General features: G+C 31.8%; 1 protein-coding gene and 1 non-coding gene across 2 annotated transcripts in view; one reads left to right on the plus strand and one right to left on the minus strand.

Annotated features, from left to right (window-relative positions):
- Window positions 1-22,893, plus strand: part of LOC130452612 (semaphorin-2A) — a 1,040,595-nt gene that overhangs the window by 140,393 nt on the left and 877,309 nt on the right. The window lies entirely within an intron of this gene.
- On the minus strand, window positions 9,142-9,213 carry Trnah-gug (transfer RNA histidin (anticodon GUG)). Its single transcript has one exon. It is a non-coding gene; the product is annotated as a tRNA-His (tRNA).

Below are 22,893 nucleotides of genomic sequence, written 5' to 3' on the forward strand. Positions count from 1 at the left end.
ATTCCTAACTTGTCTTTTGCCAAACTTTATCACATTTTCTAAACATTTGTTTTTTGGTTTGCTCCTTTTTTCTGATCGATGTCTTTGCGATTGACGTGAAAATATTAAAGTTCAGATTCCTGAAATAGGCCACTTGTTATTTTAGTATAAAGACCCCGCTCTTTTAGGATATGCATCTAAGAACGTACGCTAAGAAAGTTTCCATTAACTTTTTTTTACACTTTTCGGAAATTTTCCAAAACACATGGAAATTCTTCTAATAAGTCTATCTTATTGATCATAGCTTTACTAATGTGAAAATTTGTATTTCAGAACTCACTCTTAATCGCAGTGACCATTTATTTCTTGGTAATCTCAGGCCAGTTTTATTTTGAAATCTCAAGCGTTGATTACTCACACGGTAATGATGATATTTGAATAAATATATTGTACTACAACTAACCTATAAGAAGTAACGTTATTCATAATCTAACCAATGGAAATTCTAACGATTTCTATAGTAACCAGAATCAGTATTTCAATCAATTAATTGTATCAAGCGAAAATTTGAATATTGAATTTTGAAATCCATGGTTTACTCAAGAAATAACACAATTCAAAACCATCAAATGTTAACTAATTATTGTGAGTAAACTTTATTATTGTTATACGTCTATATATATTTCTTATATTGTATTTGACTATAATTTCAATCCCAGACGATGATTACATAACTTTTCGAAAGCTCGAAATATATTAGAGTAGAAGGTGGTAATATGGAACCCCTATTTGAAATTACGCTCCAGAATCATAATTATGTACGCTGTTTGCTTGAAATTTGAGGGGAGACATCTCAATTATGTGCAGTATAAATATATAAAATGAAAATGTCAATACCACACGTAACTTTTTGATACCGCACACGATCTGCAAAAAACTCGGAACTAGCTACTGGTTAAAATGAAATGTGTTGGTAATATGGAACCCCAATAAAAAAACTCTCTCTTCAATTTAAGTGAAGATATTTCTTAAATTCATATACACTTGTAAATAAAAAAAAAGATGTTTTAAGTGAAATTAACGACAGAAATCGCAAATATAAAAGTCTTTCTCGCCCCTGTCTGAGCACTCAGCGTGCGCCCACATTTTGCACATTTGACAACGAATCCATAGCCTCGCAAAAAATGCAGGCTGCATAGTCTCTTGCATCAGGTAAAACTTGAGCAGACCTGTCGACATCGGCGGAGGAATCGGAAGATTCACTGTCATTTGTGTTGGGTTTCTTGCGGAAAGGTTTCTTGCTGGTAGGTCTCGAGCCCTTTATAACATGTTTCCGACCTTGTGGCTTTTTATAACCTCCATTACCAAGCCTTAAACTTGATTGGAGGCTGGAAATTGTCTTTGCTTTACCAGCCTTTGCCACTGAAGCTTGCAAATCTGATTTATATGGCGAGCTGGTTATCACTGCTGATGACGTAGCTTTCCTGCCTCTTTTTGACATTTTTTTTTTCGGCTGCGGAGGCGGAGAAATGTCGAAGGGAGTTATCAAGTTTTGTTTGGAATTCTTTCTGTCTGGTGTCGAGACATGCCCGGTGTCTGGTCTTGAACTAGGTCCGGTTTCTGCTAAGTCGACATCGCTGATGTGAAATTTGCCAGTGCGGAATTCTTTTCCTAATTCCTTTTCAGATATAGAAGAAGGTGTTTCGGCAATTGTTCTGTTGCGACCGTTGGGCAATGCTTCATACTCAGCAGCGATGAAGTCAGCTTCAGAGAAAGTATTCCTGTTACAAGGATAGATCCCTGTCTTGGAGAAACCATTTATTGCTATACTTGCAGTCTAACATTTAACATTTAAAAAGTCTTTCTCGTACATTTACTTTTCTTCGCTAGTTGTTTTCTAGGCATGTTGATTAAAACTGAAAAATATATTAACATGCTAGCTTCACGAAATGGTAGGTAATATGGAACCCGGTTGCGTATTTCCGCCATGTATGGGGTTCCATATTAGCAGCAGCACATAAGTAAGTGAAAAAAATTCTTACTTCTAAGACCTGTGAAAGTATTATAAATTTAACTGCCACATATCACTACCAACACACAATATTGGTGACGGACAAAGCGAGACCCGAAAAACTCACTTATAACTAACAAAAACTATGCAATCATTCGGCCACTTAAAAAGTTGCGTTTTCGTTTCTTCACGTAACCTCAAATTATTCAACTATAAGCAAGCCGTTGGGTTTATAGATTCCTGTGTGGCTTCGCCCGTGGATGAGTATCACGCTTCTGTTTCTGAATACTAGATGCCGCTATAAGTTCAAATTTTATTATGGGGTTCCGTATTACCAATACGAAAACGCTCATAATCTAGCTGGCAAAGCTTTCATTCCAATGAATTAAATTATTAGGTCATATATGAGGCATGCTCAGTAATTAAAAAACAAAATATCAATTTGCTATTTACACCTATTACTTCGAATTTTATGATTAGAAATGTTGGCTTGCCGTTCTTCAATGGAGAAAACAACAACTTTCCTGTATTAAGGATGCCAATTTCGGCGGATGACATCACGTTCTTCGGAGGAGATGTAATTCAATATTCTTCGAGGTATCAGCCGGAGAAGTAGCTCAAGCCAACATTTCGAACCATGAAACGTATGTTATAGATTCAGGAATCCGTATTAAAACAGAAGTCTATTGGTCTCAAATGCCGTTGTACGAACCGTTCGGAAGATGTTCAAAAACGTAGAAGCATGTATTTAACTGACAATGTTATTAATTATAAATTTCTATTGATCAAAGTTTCAGTTTGGTAAAAACATCACATAAATCAATTTTGATAATCATTCATCAATTAATTCAAAATTCATCAACAAATTGATTATCCTCTCTCGTTGGTTTTTATGAAAGGAAAAAATCTTAATAAATCACCAGTCGAAGGCGGCTCCTACACTCAACAACAAAACAATATCCGGCCACCCGAATTACATCAAACATCATTCTAACCGCCCGTCTCATTTTTCTTATTTTTCGTTGTCATTTGGATCTTTTTCCTTCTACGATAAAAGTCAATGCATTAGCAATGGTGTCTCCAATTTGTTTCGCTACAAGTATCAGCGTAGGACTAGAGGCAATAACATTATTTTCATCTCCACCTTTTTTCGACAATGAATTATGTATAATTTCAAGGTAATGCATAATAAGAAATACGAGAAAAAAATCTAAATAATTCATATCCTTTTTCATACTTTATGTTTCACTTCTGATAACAAGTAACCTAATTAAAACCACTTCTCTGGCTGCACCATTCTATAGATACAAAGTGATTCAGAGGTACTTAAAAGTAGGAAAATTATTTTCAAACGTGGACATTACAAATTTCCAATAAAACTTCTCTTCGGTACAACTATTATAGAATATTCAATTCTACGTGAGGGAAAGTCACAATTCTTTAGTTTCATATAAACCTTTACGTTCCAATAACAATATAATAACAGAAAACTGAATGTTTGTGTTGTTCCCATAATTCAATAATTTGATCCAGACACCTAGCAGAACAGGTCGAATATCAGACGAACTTTGTAAAACTGAAATGACACCAAAATGAATGGAAGATAAGATGCTGAAATATACGAGGATGTATTGATATCTAGTTAGCTTACACCAATTCCATGCATAAACAAAATATTGCGTTACCACAGCAACGAACAATAACTTATTACAAGTGTCAGTGTAAAGTTTGATGTCAAAAAAGTGAACCAGAGTTACGCAATAAATTAAAAAAAAAGATGTCCACCGAAATTGTGAAAATCGAAAAATTGAAGTATCGAGTCATCATCAACTACCTTTATTTAAAAGGGTTAAGAGGTAAGCAGATTTACGAAGATATGCTTATTACCCTTGGTGATCAATGTCCTTCGTATGCTACCGTGAAAAATTGAACTGCAAGCTTCAAAAGAGGTAAATGTTTCATTGAAAATGATGACCTATCGGGAAGGCCAGTTTCTGTGTCAGTCCCCGAAAACATCGATGCAATTCATGACATGATTTTATCAGACCGTCGAATTGGGCTAAAACGGATATCTGAAGCACTGAATATTTCATACTAACGCGTTCATTATATAGTTCACGTCAATTTGGACATAAGAAAAATTGCTGCAAAATGGATCCCCAAATGTTTGAATGTTGACCAAAAGCGTGCAGAGGTAGAAGCACCGCCTTCTATCTGTGCTCGATTTGAAAACGATGTAGACTTCTTAAACCGAATTGTTACTATGGATTAGACTTGGCTACATTCCTACATTTCACAAACAAAGCAACAATCGATGGAATGGCGACACACTGGTTCTCCAACACCTAAAAAGTTTCGTGTTCAAAAATCTGCTGGAAAAGTTCCTGCTTCAGTTTTTTGGGATTGCCATGGAGTAACCATGGTTGATTTTTTGGATAAGGATAGAACAATAGAACAATAACTATTATAAAAATAAAAAAGAATGCTCTATCTTACAGGTAACAATTAAACGGGCATTTTTCTGCTAGTTATCAGAAATACAAAATTTCTCGCATATCTGTTGTTGTTGAAATGGTTACAAAAGTTGTATGAACAAAGAACAAAAAAATAGGTCGATTTCTATAAAGTAATGCTTTTAGGATTAACCTTGTGAGAAATACTAGAAATAGTCGAATAAAAAAATTGTTACAGTAACATAAGTTGGCAAGGAAATTTAATGGTAAGAATAACATGTGAGAAAATTTAAAGATTAAGTCAAGGACTAATAACTTTTTGTTTTCTCGGCACGTCTACAATGTTGATAATTTCTTTATCTTCATCATTAACTTCAAATCTTCAGTCATTCTACCAAAACCCTCTAAATATTATAAAAATTAAACAATTTGAAAAAGTTAGATTCGGATCTTGTGTTTCATATTAAACTAAAGTTTAAACTACCCTCAGACTGTCGACAAAGTTTAAACCTAAGTTGAATATTTGGATTAAACCAAACATGGGTAATTGCAGTTAAAACCAGCGCAGAAAATCCTACAGCAACCTTTAATACCTATTTAGTATAAAAGAGTACATACTCCTAGATTTTTGAGATTTAGAGGTTTTAAAAGAAAATACAACAAAGTGAAAAAATTATATTTTTCGTTGATAGTTGTTCCAAAAAAATATAAAATGTTTAAATGGCACTCGCATAACAATTATTTCAAATAAAGATCACTATTTGAAATTTAAGGAGATACTCTGCAGGTTATTTTTTCTTAAATTTGACCAGGATGTTGTGGATATCGTTTTTGACTTTTAAAGCTCACTATGTACAAACAGAATATACAAAAAACAATAAAATGAAAAAAGAAAAGATATGTTTACCTATTCATCTTTTTGTTTTCACCCGCTTTCGTGCTGTTAAAGTTTTTGCGAATATGTTTGCAATCGTGGATAATTCCGAATTATTCTAACTCTTCTATTCTTTGCTCGGCATAACTATAAGGATTGTACAACATATTACTAGATCTCAGTGACTCAAATGTCGTTTGAGGGCAATCTGGAATCAAATAATTCCGATACTCACTTGTATTGTAGCTTGGCACAATTCTGGAAAAATCTTGTCAAATTAGATTGACATTGAGGATGAACCATTTTATACCAGGAATATATTGAATCCTTGATTCTAAGCAATTCCATTAGGAAATTATTATGACCCTATTCATAGCCAGAACAATCAAATTTATGATTTTCAGAAAAATTTCCACGAAATTTTTGTATAATCAAGAGCCGACATAGTCAGTCATATAAACATTTATGTTTTCTCTTCTCTGAAAAAAAATTTGCGCCACTTCTATGAATAAAATTTATCAACAGGTATGTGTGGCTATAACTTGAAAAGATTGTTTTCATAGTTAGGTATTCAAACTCTAATTAAAAATCGAAAGCGATATCAGTTCAGTTCCTGCGACACTGCTTACGATTACGGACCCAACCAATGTTTTATTATCTTGAAACTACGTGGGAATGAACACAAAACACATTACTGTAAAGCCCCCTAGACAACGGATTTTTATTACACTTTCGACAATTTGGTAATACTAATTGAAACAACTGACACACACGTTAACGACTCAATCTTTCGACTATACCTACCCCAACTCTTCGAGTTATAGCACGTTTCTGTAACCACCCTGTAACTTGACATAATGAGAACTGATATTTGGACTGAATTGTTTTTTCTGATTTTCTTGTTATACCATTCCCAACGTTTCCCTAACAGTTCTTATAAATCAATCCCAATAATCAATAGGCATTATTCCAATCACATGCCCAAATTAAAACTGCCACGGTCATTGTCAACCTTGATCCCTCATGAATTATTTCATTAATCTCTTCAGCTCATCGAAATATTTCGTTTTTTGTTAGAATTGTCCTCGTTGTGTCGTGATGATGGTGATGTTTCTCTCGTGTGAAAATTTTCTGTTTGATGGGTATTGGTGAATGTTGATCTCGTTTTCATTGCTTGTTTTTATTAATTGATGAGTTTGGAGTGCAATGTGCGTGTGTATTTGTATTCATCCATATTCATAGTATAAAAATGTTGATCGAGCGTAGTTTCTATAAAATTGGAAATTCAAAATGAGCAATGTTATTTAGTAATGGAATTCCATAAGCTGAAAAGCGTATCAATAATTATTCATCAAGTAATATATAATTTCACATTTAATAGATTGATCAACGTATACTGAATAGAAGAAAAATTATCAAAATAACTCGATTAAATTCAATTAATCTCAATGAAAACATGATCTGATTAGAAAAATTAGCAAATGCAAAATTGTATCTAGTAGGGGTATTTAACAGTAGGAGTAGAACAGGATGAAATATATGAAGGAATAATTGGTAAATATTGAGAGGAAACAAGAAACAATGATAGGAACGACTGTTTGAATTTCGCCTTTCACATAACCTGAAAATAAGAAATACCTGCTTCTGCCACAAAGATATACACAAATAACCTAGAGAAGTTCAGAGCAGAGAGGAAAGATCTATTATTGACTATGTTATAATGGAAAATAACCTAGAGAAGTTCAGAGCATGAAAAGATCTGTTATTGACTATGTTATAATGGAGAAAATACACAGAATAGCCATAACTGACACTATTTCCAAACGTGGAGCTGACATTGGTAGTGATCACTTTCTCCTAGTATCTACGGCGAGGGAACATGATAAAATAAGAGAAAGATGAAAATATAACTGTAGAAAAGTCGATTTTGAAACTACAAGTACATATAAATTGAAAAAGGAGTAGAAGGAGAAGTAGCAGAACGTTAGGCACAGACAATTAGAGAAAATATACGAAGAAAACAATTGAAAAATGTTTGGGGAGACTTGGAAGAAAGATGGAATGTTTTCAAAGTAGCGATAAGCGAAACAGCAAAACATGTATGTGGAATATGTAAAATAACTACCAACTAAAATATTAACACCATGGTGGACGAACCAAATAAAGAAAGAAATAAGAAAGATAAAAAGGACATGGAAGCAATAACTTGCAAACAGAATAATAGAAAACTATATACTTTCGTCATAATATAAAAGCTGAATTTTATATAATATATAAAATTCAGTTTTTTATAGGTCCCCAAGTAACATATTATGTTACCAATAAAAAAATGTTACCTCAATAGCCAGACAGTTTTAATGGTTTCTACATCTTGCCAGACACATCGAAAGTCTGCTGTAGGTACGAGGTAGCAACTGTTCAAGCGGGTGCGAGTGAGATAAGGCGTTCAGTTTTATGCGATCTTTTAAGTCGTAATCTTCGTCATGGGCGTACCCGGGTAGGGGCAGGGAGGCGGCTTTCAACATAGAAATATCGGTTCCACGTCTTGCTTACAAGCAAACACATAGAAGTAATCCGCCATCAGAAAATGATAACGAATATTGGCGGCGTTCCTTGATAATACCATACATTGATTCACTCTTTTCATCGTTGAATATTCGAATCTCCCAAGAAAATACTCCGGCGTTTGCTTTAAGTAAGCTACATACCTTGTATATCATCAAAACCATTATTACAGACTTACACAAGAACGCAGAATTATTCCAAGAATTTCATAACCTGGATATCACCAGGGAACTGAATGAATCTTTGGCATAATTTATGGGCGACGAAGGCTTTATCAAATAATTCATTGAGGGACATAGTAGTTGATCTGTTCAACGAAGTAAACATTTTGTACCCTTCTGTCAGAAAGGCATTGATTATTTTAAGCACTATCCCATGCATCACGGCGACCGTAGAACGGTCCTTCAGTATGCTGCGAAGAGTTAAAACGTGGCTTAGAAACACCATGGGTTGAGAAAAGCTTACGGGTTTATGTCTGATGAGCGTACATCGCAATTATTTAAAAGACAACAGTGAGTTTATTGAAAAGAATGTCATAGACAAATTTTCGGTGGCAAATCCAAGAAGATTACTGTTAAATTTTTATAATTTCATACCTGATTGAGTTTTAAACAAATCACCGACATAACTTGATATTTGGTCCCCTTCAAACCATTTGAAATGATATTTGTCATCTTTCAATACCCACTCATTATTATGGGGTTGAATTGTGTTCAGATTTTTCAAATGAGAATTACTCCAAATGGTACATGTTTAATTGACTCGCAGAAATTGTTGCAATAGCTCGCTTTTACAAGGTGGTAGTTTGCTAGCGTCAAAGTTTCGCAGCTTTTTTCGGTCAAAAGTTCAAATTGGCATTCGAAACAGCAAATTTGATGAGTCTCGAAGCCTTCAAACTTTCAACATGCCTAAAATACTGGAACTATTAAATTTGTACATGACATTTTTGAAAATAGAAATATTGTGGCATAGAAAAAACTGCGGTAAGAAATAAAAGAAGGCTTGTTAATGCAGGTTTTTTATTCCATAATTTCAGAACGAGAATCGATAAAATCAATAGAGATTTGTCGAAGACGATAGAACATCTACAAGTTAGGTTTTTTTGGAAACATTACAGAACATCTAACACATTTTCAGAAAAAATTAAAAAATTGAAATGAATATTTCAGAGACAGTAGTAGTGGAATTTCATTTTTCAGTCCATAGAAAATTAAAAAATTTCTGATAAGAAAAAGTTGAAAAAAAAAGTATCTCGTTTTTGCCGTGACCAGGATTCGAACCTGGGTTACCACGGCCACAACGTGGGGTCCTAACCACTAGACGATCACGGCTACCAGAGAATGTGGTAACGGTTTCACTATTCAATTATAAAAAGTTTCATAATAAAATTAACGAATCAGTTAAGCGTTAACACTAATTTTCGAATCGTTTATCCGCTAATTATTAGAATTTAAATGTATTCAAACATGAATACATAAAACTTCCGAATTACCTCAAATATATTAAAAGAGGAATATAGTAAATCAAGTGCTAGGGTGTTTGTGTATTGGCGAATTCCTTCATAGAACGGAATAGATGTGTATTATTTTCGAATAGGTGTTTGAAGCAGTTTGTGTTAATTTTTTATTAACAGGACTATTTTTATTTGGCAGGACTAATGTTGCATAGTTCATACTTAGTTGGATTCTTTGGAGTTGGAGGGGTGATACTTTGCAATGTGTCAAGTTATTTTAATATATGTTTTCCCACATTATGCATAGACGATGGAGCCGTAGTTGATTCTTGATCTTAATCTTGATCTTATATAGATTTATAGGACATGAAGAATCAGCGCCCCATTTATTGTTTTTAATAAATTAATGGCGTTTTGGCAGCCTTTCTTAAGGTGATTAATGTGATGTTTCCATGTAAAATTTTTATCGAAGCTAATACCCAGAGACTTAATACAAATTTTAAATTTTTAAGGTCACTACACGTGCCTTTCTTGTATGTATTTTCTGGAGAAGTTAATACAGTTTGTTTTGGTTTCAGAGCATTTCAATCCGCTGGTGTTAGACCAGTTGCTCAATTCGTCTAGTGCAGTTTGTATAAATGTTTGAGTAGTAGTCAGGTTTTTACCTATTACAAACAATATCAGATCATCAGCGTACAATCTTCCTTTGACTAACGGAGAGCATTTGTCTCGGATATCGGTGATCCCGATGAAAAAGAGACTAGCTTTTTGTAGATCCTTGTGGAATCCCATTCTTCTGTATTTTTTGAACAGAGAGGTTTTTATCTATTTTTACTTGGAAGTATCTATCTGTAAGAAAATTATTAAGTGTAAAATGTTTCCTCTTAGGCCCCAATGATGTAAAATTGGGATTATGTTGGGTCTCCAGATTATGTCCAATGCCTTAGAGATATCAATAAATACTGCTTTGCATTCTTGTTTGTTGGCCAACCCTTCGCTTATTTCACATTCGAGGTCTATCAGATTATCGGCTGGGCATCTATTTTGGCGAAATCCATTTGTTCTAGTATTAATAAATTATTCTGTTCTAGTACCCAGAGCAGTCTACGATTGATCATTTTTTCCATTATTTTACATAAAATGTTAGTTAAATATATGAGTCTGGTTTGGTTGTCTGATTTCAAAAGTGGAATTATCACGTCTTTGCGTCAGCTTGAAGGGAATACTTTATTGGTCCATATTTAGTTGTACAGAATAGGTAATCTTTGGTGTTGACTGAGAGTTTTTGTAGAAATATTACAGGTATTTGATCTGGACCAGCAGCTGTCTGTTTTTGTGATCTTAGTCCTTCTAAAAGTTCTGTATAATAGCAGAAACATTAGCATTTCTGCTATTTTACTTGGTTCTGTGATAAGGGTATTATTTATAGCTAAGAATGAAATGAAAAAAGGGCCTTGTTAAATGTTTATTACCTATAAATTTTGATCTTGCTCATCCACTGCTAGCTAATCATCAAATTTTACAGGAAATAAATATATTTTGAATGCATCCTCATCAGTGGCTTGACGTTCCACACATTGTTCTATACCAAAATGAATTTATTTTCGGCATTTCGTAAGAAACAAATCATTTTACGGCCCGAAAAAGTTCTTTGAACTAACGTGACATTGTTATTCCGTCAACCATAATTTAATTGTGTCTCTTTGGCTGGCAGGACACGTTTTAGTTGAGAAGAGAGACCGTGGAATTTGTTGGCCAAACAGGGATAGAATTGCGTTGGTTGTGTAGTGGTCACTGCAAGAGAACAAATAATATGTTTTAGAGTTGGAGGTGCATGAATGAATGGTGCATCAGCAGCCGGCTCGGTGTGGTCTAGCCGCAACAAATTCAATAACGAATTTCAGTGTTTCTCTTCACTGTCAGTGGCGCACTTATTGAAATTTACCTATATACTTGTACAATCCGAACTAATTACAAGATGGAGGTTGTTCATGACTATGAAGAAAATTTAAACAAGAGGATTTGAGTGTCCAAATAAATATCTGTAGTGTTTTAAGTGTATCTTCACGATAAATAGAACATAAATTTACGGTGTAATATATTTTTTCTATAGCTCTAATCAGTATAGTCTTGACCTACTAAACGGTGCTATGAAAATGATAGTATTCTGGAGTGACAAGGTGTCCAAGAGGACAAAGATTTTAATTTTTCATTTGAGAACAAGGTATATCAACATAAAAAATTAATCCAATTTCAAAATTCCACTTTTTCCCTTTGGAGGGCAAATTTTAGTTGAAATTCCGGAAATAAATAACGATCTAGACGCACTAGACCCAGATTCAATTATAATTTGAAAAAGAAATCAAATGCACAATAGATTGCAACTATTCCATTCCTAAATCAAAACAATTATTTATCATCACGCCACAAAGTAACGAATTATCTCATCTAAGTCTCAAAATGGAATCGTGTCGAGCATTTGACTACTTGCTTTTAAGTAACTTGATCACAGCATTGATTGCAGCATCATATGACATAGCAAATATGATTTTCCTGTACTGACGAATATGCAAAAAGAGTACTCACAACCGTACACATATTAAAAAATTCACTGGTCTAGGTTTTTGAGTTTTAATGCTTGGATACATAGAAAACTCAACCCTATAATTTAAGTCTCAAATTGATATTTGACATACTAAACATGTATAGGCAAAAATAATCTTTTCAGTTGATTTTTCTCACACCGTAGACCCTCCAAAAATCACTTAAAAAGTAAGTTGCAATTTCTCAGTTTTTATTTTTTATTCTTCAATTATTTCGGTTGTCGAGGTTATACAATGGAAATTACTCTCTTTACACTAGGTAGTCATTGAACGGTCATTTGGGTATTTTACGTATGGGAGACAAAACAAAGAAAATTTTGTCACAATATTAGTAGCAATGGATGAATTATGAACCCATCACTACGATGTAGAGACCAGAATTCAGAGTAAGGAGTGGAAAGATCGGGGTTCACCAGCGCCTAAAAGAATTCAAAATGAAACCTTCAACCGAGAACTTCATTCTAATAGTATCTAAGTTTCCTGATAATTTTTTATTGTATTTGGGCCAGAAGTAGAAAAAATATGTCAAATATTGAAAAGCTAAAATTGTTTCAGGTGACAATAATTCAAGTTGATTTGTTAAAACTTTTAATCTACAACATATCCTTATTTTTATTGTTTTTATTAAAATAAAAAACTTTAGAATTTTGGCAACAAAGATATTATTTGTAAGCAATTCTTTCGTTATAGTTATGTTATGTTATTTTTTATGATGGCAATAAAGTTCATTCGTCTTTCAGTTCCCGTTATGTATAGAAGATTTCTTAGAAATCACCGAAATAGGATATTTTTCTGTTATAACAATCTGATCATTAATATCAATAACAAGTTCTTTTCTAGCCTATCTTAACTATTCTTAAATTTTAAGGTTCTATTTATTGTATAGCTAACTGTCCAGTAATCTAAGCAACACTACCGTGTAACGCGATATTCGCACAAATCGACAATTTGGCTATAGAATGGTCAACAGTTTCTACATCAGGGATCTTATAGAAATCACTGTTATGGCAGTACCAAGTGTATCAACAATACTCTTTATATTGGAACTTTGTACACCGTATGTCCAAAAGGGGTTTCAATATATGTTTGTAAAGCAGTTTGTTGTGTGTGGACAAGTTAAAGTTTCTTCCTAGAAGCCAGAACATCTTTTTATATTCCAAACCAAGCTTTTCCTGATTCCTTCAACTTGAACTCTCGAACAAATATACCATCAAGTGTCATTCCCAAATACTTTGCGTTGCTAGTAAGAAGAATTTATTAGTTGTTCGTAAATTTAACATGAGCAGAATACACTTTATTTTCCGCTAAGTACTTCTCGATAACGTCTGTGATTCTATAAACTTGGTCAAAGGTTGAGTGCTTTGCTCGAAATCCAAATTGGTGGGATGGAATGATGTTCTTTTAATTTATTATATGTTTTAGTCTTTTAAGGAGCAATTTCAAAATAACTAGAATGCTACAAAGAGAGGACACCTTAGACATTAATTTTTTGTAGCCTTACAATTATTTGTAGCTCTTGCTTGTGTTGTATTAACCCATTTACAGGATTCTGATTTGATAACACATTTTTAAATTTAGGAATCTCTCCTTGGACACGTGACTGAAATTTCAAAATGATAATGATAATCTGAGATTATTTGTAACATACCACCAGGATTTGATCCTTGTGGAGGTGGTTGAATGTGAGGATTATTTTCTTTATATATGACTACTTCTCTATATATTTAGTTTTCACTGAGGGTGCCGATAGCTTTTTGTTTTACAAGATATTTAGTTTGTGGTTCCTGTTAGTTGACTTTTTCATTTGATTATTCTTTATTTTTCGTAGTTGTTTGACTACTTCGCATAGGCGATAGTTAGCCGGATGACCTTCTTGGCAGTGAACGCATTGCATTGCAGGTGGTTGGTGTATTTGTTTTTACAGAATATGGTTTAATCCAAAGATTTTTAGAAATCTGACAAAAGCAGAACATTTGAAAATTATATAGAATCACTTTAGAAGCTAAGGAGCTAAAAATAATGTTTAAAAAATTGAAAATATGATTGGTCGAATAAGTTCCACAGATATAGACTATAAATAAATAGTTCAAATACTCATTTGTTTCTTTATATCCTATATAAATATGCATAGTTTGTCCCAATTAGGAGTCAAGATATGGGAAACGAGTAATCAAATAATTGATTTAATCATTTGAAATTAATGTTTTATATTCAGAAATCGGTGTCCTCTTCTATCTATCCTTTTACTTGGAAATATAGCCCGAATAAATAATTCTTCTTATATATATATATATATATATAAGGTATTCAAATATCGTTTGTTTACAAAAATGCATCTATTAGGATCATGTTTTAGTAATTCCTGGATGATTATATGCAGTAATAACGAATTGCTAATTTCTTTCCATGTCGATTTTTCAATTTGTGCTTTTGTTTTCCAACTATTTGTGAAAGTTCAATTTCATCAGAAACAAAACTTTTAAAAAAATCAAGTCTTGCACTCAGTTCTTCTACCGTAAAAAGTTGTGAGATCCATGTAATACCAAGTCGGTTGATTCATACAGTCCCTACTTAAGGGATCATCTGCCCTTAGTTAGTGCAATTGCAAATTCACACTGAGTTGCGAGACTTGTTTTGTTTTACAAGTTTTGCATTTGATGGTATTCGATTGACTACCTACTTCACAACTTGTACAGAGAAACATATCATTTGTTGTTACGCTATTTCCATTTTTAATTTGGATGGAGATTGGATGATGGATAATGTCATTGAATTTGTGTACTCACACTTTTTATCATTAATTTTTCTTAAATTTTCGCACCTTTTATCCACTAAGTTTGATAAATGACTCTAGATCTTGCTGGTGTTGTGATAACCCGTTTTCATTCCATTCTAATATTCGGATTAAATTGGACATTTTAAAATTTAGGAATCATGCTTAGGCTTGATATTCAAATCCCGAAATTCTTAAGGCAATTTTCAACAAATCATTTCAGTTAGTGGATTTAAACTATAGAAATCTCAGGGTATATAGAGAAAATATAGAAATGGGGACGAAAATTATCTCCAATTCATTCGTTACAATAATTCATTTTGAAAATAAATTTCGGTACACCTCAATATATTTATATAGATAAGATATAGACCTAATAGATTAAAAGTTATCCATATTGATGATTGACATATTACAGCTACGAATTAGATAATTTGTCAAATTCAATAAAAAGTAATTTTCTTCAACATGCTGCTTAGATCGAGAATAAAATAATTAAATCATTCTGGATCTAATTAAATTCTTCGCCCGTTTCCTTGTACATAAATTCAATTGTCACTACTGTTAGATACTAACAGCTCTAATTTAAATTCTTCTCTATCGGTTTCAGTTCCATAATGTGTCTTAAAATTAAATCCTCAATTCCTTATTAAACTTTTCTCGTTTTCTGTTCCTTAGGCCAATTCTACTTGTTTACTTGTCGCAATAAATTCTGTAATTTATATCTGACTGCAACTTTACGTTATTATATATATTATTCCCATGAATTTATGAGAAAAATTTAGAATATGATACCAGTGCCGAATTAAGCCAGGGACTTGGGGGGGCTATAGCCCCGGGCCCCAGGTTCAAGAGGGCCCCATCATTTGGAAATCATTCTGTATTTTTTGATGTGTTGATACCACAAATTTAACGTATTGATATTATTTTGTGAATTTTTCCGGGTTTCCGAATTCCCTAAGGAGGCCCCGTCATTATTTTAGCCCCGGGCCTTATAAATCTTAATCCGGCCATGTATGATACACATGCAGAAAGAAAACGGGCTGCATATTGAGAAAACTCAATTCCTTAATTAGAATTCAACATATATATTGGTGTATGGAAGGGAAGGGAAGCTCCATTTCACCCTCGTTTCATTTGAAGAAAAATTACCGAATTTGCTGAGTTTACTTTAGATTTCAATAAACTGAACTACAGAACTTGGTTGTATTTATAAAACTTATTATATTTGTATCTAGTTTCTATTTTTTGGCAATTATTGTTTCTCTCGTTTTTAAGAAATATTCTTTTGTGTGATGAGATTTATATATATATAAAAATGTAGATTTTACTCACTCAATAGTAATCTTTTTTGGGATGAATTGCCTGTTTATATCAGTTGCACCAAATTTTTGTTAGGATGTGCTTAGTTTTTTCCAAGATATAATTAAAGGTATTTAACTTCATTCTCATATAATGGAAAAAACATTGGTTATGTTCTTCCAAGTTTGAAAATACATGATGATATTATCCATTACATTATCTTTCTTGATTTAGTGGGTTTATTCCTTATCTTCTTCTTGACCTTGAAGTGAAGATGAAGTGGATATCTTGTACAAAATATAACCAGTGTTCTTTATCTCCATAACTAGACAGAAAATCGGCATTTATACTTATTGCCGAATATGTTGGATAACTGTTTGTGTGTCAACCCTAAGAGGCTATCGTAGCAGCCTCGTTTAAACTTTTCAAATCTTGTCTCCACACATGGGAGTACGAGATATACTATTAAAATAGAAGCAGTATATATGTGCGTTGTGAATACAATATTGAACTACACGCACAATCTGTGGAACTTTGACAGTATTTTGAGATGTTTGGTGATTCAGAGGCATTATAACGAATAATGAACATAAAATCAAAGATCTTATAAAAGAAGAGAATATAAAATCAATGATGATATTTGGGGTTATAATTTTTTTAATTTCAATAAAAAACTAGTTTTTATGCCTGAAGTGGTATAGAGGCATTTCAAAAATGAAATAATATAATCAGAGTTGACTATTGATTGCTGTACAAACTGATTGGAACGAAAAGAGTGAAAAAAATATCATTTAAATGTAAAACCTGTGGGTGAACATAATGGCTATGAAAATCTGAACAAATTCAATGTTATAGTTGTTTGAGAATTAAAGAGATCAATGATGTGACATTATTAATATCACATCTTTTATATTTGGTTCATTTTTGACTCATCAATAATATAGTACATTCATTTATTTCTGCTGAACATTTTTTGGCAAAAACAGCCTCCAATCTAACGCGACTTCCACAACTCGTAGTAGATGATTGAATCCAGTTGGTAACAGAATCTAATTTTACGTGTACATTCTTCTTTCTATACTCTATTTAATACACGAGGTCCAGCTGAAAGTTAGGATACATTAAAAGTAAAAAACTCCCAACTTATAACATTGCAGTGGGCGGGGCCTAATTGGCGCCAAGTTTAAAATGTTATGCGCCAAATTTAAATTGAATTTTTGTATAACATTCTATCATAAGACATCATAAAATCTTGTCAGTGAAGTGAAGTTCAAATTTCCTACACACATTTTTCGTTACATATACAAATATATTAATCGTAAACAAAAATAACCTAAGATTGAACTAATTCAACCTAACCTAACCTAATCCAACCTAACCTAACCCCACTTAAACTAATACAACATAAATTCAACAAACAATTGAAAGAGAAATAATCGAATTGGTAGATCATGATTCTTTTTCAAGTTTATTTCTTATTATGATATACACAAATTCGATTTAAATTAGGTGCGTGATAATTTAAATTTGGCGTCCAATGCCTTTTAATAAACTGGGGGGTTTTGACTTTTAATATACCCTCTGAATTTTGAATTCCTATTTTAAAAATAAGGGTCGTTTCATAGGCGTCGGGACGTTTCGACGTCAGGTAGTTTCATCTAAAGTTAATACACTATCCTAGTGCTATATGGTCAGTTTTATCTTCGGTTTCTGAAGACGACAATTTAGTTATAGAAACGCGCGTCAGACTTTATAACTACGAATATTGTTGTACAGCAAAAACCCTACAATAATTATTAGGATAATTCTGCCAGCAAATTTGCATACTGAACAAAATTGTAGTTTTCAAATTATTGATAATTAACATTTTTTATTCGAGCCGTTTTGTGATATCCTTCAAAAATGTAACTTTTTTCCAAAAGGTATCTCACTTAACTGAATTTTCATTGTATTTTACCAATGCTACAATATTGTTAATCGATTTTACTTTTAATTGTCAATATTATTTGTCAAATATATAAAAATATTCAATTGACTTATCAATCAGATTTTTTTATTGTTATTATCATGTATTTCCAAACTAGATTATTAGCTTTATAGAGGTTTTTGCTATATCCATAGACAGCTTAGGATAACAAGCCCAATAGAATTCTGTGAATCGACTATGAAGTCAACTATTATCACGATTTCTAAGGGAAGTTCACTTCAATATCCGTCACGATATAGAGCGAAGAAAGTAGATGATTTTTTCTGCTGAACGGTCAAGATCTGATTTTAAACCGATGTGTGATTGAAATCAAAATCAACCAAATAATTCCTGATAATACAACTTTAATCTATAGAAAATACTAATGTTATTAAGAAAAATATAATTATAATATGAAAAAATGATTATTAATCATAGGTCTAGACTATTTTCTACTTTTATAGTCCTATATATTTTGTTCTTATTGCCTGTCGTTTGTACAAGTAATTGTATTACTACTCTTCTCTTATAACTTCGTTCTTCTCACTACCGAGACTATAATTTGATTTCTTTTTTCTTTTTGTTTCAGGTAATTCTGTTACGTCCCAAGATTTTATGCTACTTCAAAGTTGACGACTATATTTTTTGTTAAACGGTAAATATGAATCCCATAAAATATGTCGAAGAGATGTTTATACTCAAAAATATATTTCAAACATATTCATTCAAATCAAATGAAAAATACTCTGAACGTAATGATGTTTTCATACATTACAGAATAGGAATATCATAAAGTATTACTTTAAAAGGCGAATTGAAAAATACGTTAAACAAATGTCAATTATTTTTTTATTTGAAATCATGTGTTTCGACAATTGGGATCGCTGACACGTGGTATAGTTATGTTACAAATATTAATTTTCATTTCAACAAGCTCTTTGTGTATAAATCGTCATGATTTCAGGATTCTTCTGACAGCAATTTTGTTTTTGAAAAAAGCAAATATATTGACGTTTCGATCTATATTTTGTCCTTTATCAAAATACATTGACATTGACAACTTATATATTTATATATATGTTTTTTTGGTTAGGTTAGGTAAGGTTAGGTTAGGTTGGCTCTAGAAAATCGAAAAATGGATGGATTTTGATGATCTTGGTCTCTAAATGTTCCATTTCACGGCGGATTTATAAAAAAAAATACGAAAATTAAAAAAAATAAATATTTTTTACAGTTTCATGACTTTAAATGCAAAAAAATGACATTCTACATATAATCATTCGTAACTGTTTCTGACGTCGTGGAATCAAGTTCGTATATTTTTTTTTCGCAATTTACATAAAAAAATGAATATTTTGAAAAAAAAAGTTTTTCTACTATTTAAGGTTTAAAACTATTAAAAACCGCAAATTCAGCCACTATCCCCGTGTTTTTCATAAATTTGTCGTAAAATGGAACATTTTGAGACCAAAATTATAAAATTTATCTATTTTAGATTTTTAATGGTCCAAAAACTATTAACATTGAAGAATATAGTATGAAACTATTCACGAAAATTGATTGTTTTTCATCGATTTCATTTTAAGCTATAAAAACTGAAAAAATCATTCTTTTTGGATTTTTTTTTAAATTGTTTATTAATTTATGTAGAATACAAAAAAATATAAGAACTATATCTGATAATGAGATAATTTTTTGTGAAGGATTATTTTGCAAAAATTGTTTTTTCTTACGATTTAAAACAGTAAAACTATGAGAAATTTTCATTCCAGCTATTTCTACTATTTTTTTTATAAATCCGCTGTAAAATGGAACATTTTGAGACCAAGATCATTGAAATCCATCCATTTTTCGATTTTCTAGAGTCAAAAAACCAGGTAACCGTGAAAGTGTATAATTACCAGTGTTTATTTCACGCGACGTAAATTTGTGGTCGAGTGGGATAAACACTTTTTGAACGAGTTGCATAAAATATTTTTTCTACGTTCTTGAAAAAATGTTTTATATGGGCGAAAAATTAGAACTCGTAATTTAAGAGCAAAATATTTAATAATTAAGTAACACTATCGGTTAACATTGAGAAAGTAGTTAGGAACTAGTAATTAGGAATAATTCAACTTAACATAATTTGTATCAATAATATTGAAGGTTAATGTTCAATTTTTGCTGTTTTCAATATCAATATTTTTTAATTCTACTTATTGATTTGTGACTCTAAATGTACATGGTATCCATACATAGATATTTTCTTCAGCTTGAAATATTTGTTTTGCAACATTGAGTTTGCAAGTGTTTGCTCTACGTATCCTTCCACTACTGTCGATGGTTTCCATCCGCCGTGCCGTTTGAACTCTAGTATATCTGCTCCAGTATCTGCAAGAAGTGTTGCGGATGCTTTTTTGAAGCAGTGACCTGTGTATAGTTCAAGATTCTCCAAATTCAGAAATTCTGCAATTTTTTGACTTCAATACTAAATTTTTTGAGTTTATCTCTACATGTCTTTGAGATGGATAAGATTGCAGCGACCTACAACAAATAATTTTAAAATGTCTACCAAAGCTAAGCAATTATTACTCACTTACTTTTTTCATCAAATACTTTTGAATTTTTTAACCGAAATCCTGCAGAGCTCTGCTTCATAAAGTCCCTTAATTTTCTGTAATTTTTCATATTAATATATTCTTTTTTAGAAAGGCAAGCTCTCACCATTGGGTACTCAGACCAAAGTGATGAGGGTTTAATATCTTTCGATCTTTTTGAAAAATATACAAGAAGCACATTTAACAAGTTTTTTTTCAAAGCATCATTTTTTAAAAAGATTATATCGAATTTCAAATAGTATTCTTGATTTACTAAGTAATAAGTGACGTTGTATTTGCTATTTCACTAACTTCTGGTGGGATCCAAACAAATTTTTCTTCATCACTATCATCTATTTTTCCAATAATATTAATCATTTTTGAACTTTGCTCAACTGTCAAAATTAATTTTTGACTAACATTTCTAGAACCGCAGAGTTGCATTATCCAAATGATAGTCGTTGTAATCGCGTATGTTTGAGATATGTATTTACGTTTGTGTTTATAAATTGTAACAGCGTTTTAGGAAAAAAATGCATTTTCTACTAATTTCGTAATCCAGTACATAATAAATATGATTGATAATAAAATAAAATCCGCAATTATTTGAAACTTATTACAATCTCACAGAAAAAGGACTAAGTATTACGCACATTTGAAGTATTCATTGCATTAGTGTAATGAAGATCCACTCTTTTCAGTAAATATATTTCAATAAAATTGCATTTTATTGCATGAACGCAGAGAAATTATGTTTTCTTGGCTATCATACGTCAATAATAAGTAGTCATCAATTAAAACTATCAATAATTGAATTGAAATTTAAAAAAAAAGAATTATAAATTTCATTCAAATTGTTTATATCTTTTGATTGTTGTTTTCTAATGCAGTTTCTATTTTTTATCATATTAATGACATTTTCATATATTTTCTAAATGCTGAGATGTCTATCCTATAATAGTAGTGTCACAATAATTATAAGGTTCCTTGTATGTAATATCACTTTTTTTGATTTGGGGGGATTTAGATTTTAGTTTAGTGAAATATTTCGATAATCATAATCAATGATTGTGCATCTATCAGAAAATATATATAAAAAGCAATGTAAAAAGAAATTTAAACAAATGTCTTCCCAATAATTGAAAAAACTTAGCAAATGGGGCTGACATTTCGTAGAGAAACAGTCATTGAATATGAATAATGAAGTCGAGTACGTAGACTGCGTTCAACTATTGTATCTCTTCAACTAATAGAAGGTAGGTCTTTCGATCGCTGAATTTCATGTAGCGGCCCAGTGATTCACCGAAGTCTTATCTTAGTTATATTGGAATCATTGATTTGCATTGAGTCACTGTAGAGATTAGCTATCGACATTAATTTTGAAGTTTGTTCCGAAGATCATTCCAAGGTATTCCGGCATAATACAATACCCAGAGTAACATAATGGTCACACCAGTAATAATGTTTATTGATATGAGAGAGTGTGCTTATAGCTGATTGCTTATCAGAGGATATACAAAACATACGCCGGTTTCAGATATAGATGCATCAGTGTACAGAATTTTTCTGTGAATGAAATTAATAATATTTAGAAATCGCTGTTTCAATATATTGCAATATGTTCAATGGTCAGAGATTATATTTAGGAAAGGTATTAAGCTTCAATAGTTGTGTAAGACGGAAGAAGATAAAAATGAATGCTATTATAGATACGTAGTCATTGGTTCTGAGTTGTGAGACGATTGCTGGGAGTAGTTGAAGTTTAAAGACATAATTACTAGTTTTAGATGTACGATTTATTAGAAGATAAACTGGATTCTTAGGTCGAGGTGAAGCTTTTGTATAAACAAATAGTTACCATCTCAATCATGGGATGCACCTTAGATAGTTTCAGCAGTACAGGATCTGAAAGCTCAAAGGTGAATTTTTATAGCTGTATTGTATGTCAGTTGAAATTAAAAATATACATATATGTTGGTTCAGGATATTTCTAGAACGAAACAAACGTATTAGAATGAGGATACTGCTTTGTTTTCAATAATCTCAAATAACTATAACGTATAACAATAACAAATTCTAATGATATATCCTTTATCTATATAAAATATAATAGATTAATATTTTGTGAAATACTCAATCACTTCATAAATGAAAGTGAAAACTAGTTGGGGTGAATCATTTGATAGGAATCGCTACTACCTAACTGATGAAATGCAATGTTCATGATAGTTCATAATGGTCATAAAAAAGCTCATTCAAAAATATGAGGAATATAACTAATGGTACTTTCAAAATAAAGCAATACATTTAGTTGTTCTTCAGCTGTTGAATTTTT

Source organism: Diorhabda sublineata, chromosome 2 (genome assembly GCF_026230105.1).
Source record: "Diorhabda sublineata isolate icDioSubl1.1 chromosome 2, icDioSubl1.1, whole genome shotgun sequence".
NCBI lineage: Eukaryota > Metazoa > Arthropoda > Insecta > Coleoptera > Chrysomelidae > Diorhabda > Diorhabda sublineata.